This window comes from Cynoglossus semilaevis, chromosome Z (assembly GCF_000523025.1).
Source record: "Cynoglossus semilaevis isolate Cse_v1.0 chromosome Z, Cse_v1.0, whole genome shotgun sequence".
NCBI lineage: Eukaryota > Metazoa > Chordata > Actinopteri > Pleuronectiformes > Cynoglossidae > Cynoglossus > Cynoglossus semilaevis.
Genome location: NC_024328.1, coordinates 8,467,546 through 8,468,399, shown reverse-complemented (window position 1 = coordinate 8,468,399; position 854 = coordinate 8,467,546). Strand labels below are relative to the sequence as shown.

The 854-nt window shown below is 38.3% G+C and overlaps 1 protein-coding gene across 1 annotated transcript in view; it reads left to right on the top strand.

Moving 5' to 3' along the window:
* Window positions 1-504: 504 nt before the first annotated feature.
* smarca2 (SWI/SNF related BAF chromatin remodeling complex subunit ATPase 2) overlaps window positions 505-854 on the top strand; it is a 42,263-nt gene continuing 41,913 nt past the window's right edge. The window contains exon 1 of the mRNA XM_008336197.3: window positions 505-642. The gene's annotated coding sequence lies outside the window, so the exon portion shown is untranslated. The remainder of the gene's footprint in view (window positions 643-854) is intronic.

The window sequence follows — 854 nt, the reverse complement described above, 5'->3', positions numbered from 1 at the left end:
GGTATTGCGTTGTACATTAAATATGCGGTGGTGGGATTCAAGCCAAATTGTGTTTTTTAAACAGAGAGAAAAAAAGGGAGGTGATCAAATAGTCCCCCGACAGTACAGATGTGTCCCTTGTTTAAATGTTCTAGAAGAGAAGAAGAGGAAGAGACGAACTGATGAACAACAGCCACAAACTGAGTTTATTTGTGTTATCGTTCTGTGTTCCATTTGGGACACTCTGACTAACTCATTAAGATTGTCAGTTTTTAAGCAATCATAGTATGTGACTAAACAACAGCATATTTTTGTTCTTAGGTGTAAACTCAAGTAAAGGTTAAACCTAAACCCGTTCTAACCTCATTACTTCTTCCCGCCCATCTTCTTCTTCGGAAGAAAATGCATCAAGTTATGCTTTACTTTTGGACAGTCAAACTGGAAGCCCAAGATATAACTGACACGTCATTCAGCCAATTACAGGGAACGTAGGCGTTACTTCCGGTGACATTGACAAATCAGTAATGGCGACACAGAAAAGAAAAAACTTTACATGTCAGCAAAACAACAAGGAGGGGAGTGAATTTATTGATAGCGGTCATATTTTGACGAAACATTATACTATTTTCATCTAACTGTGAGCAGTTTGAATTCAGCAGAAAGGTAAAACAATAAGCAATGTTTAGCATTTGGTATATAATGGCATGCAATTTGTTAGTGGTCTGCTAACTGTCCAAACTTTCTGGCACAACATAGTTCTTTCGTTCTACTGCTGTATAAAAAAAAAAGCTAGCAGGCTAAGTGCTAAGTTAGCCACCGTAGGCTAGTCATTAGCCAAGTTCAGCGACAAACGAGCGAAATGCACCTTTCAAAAA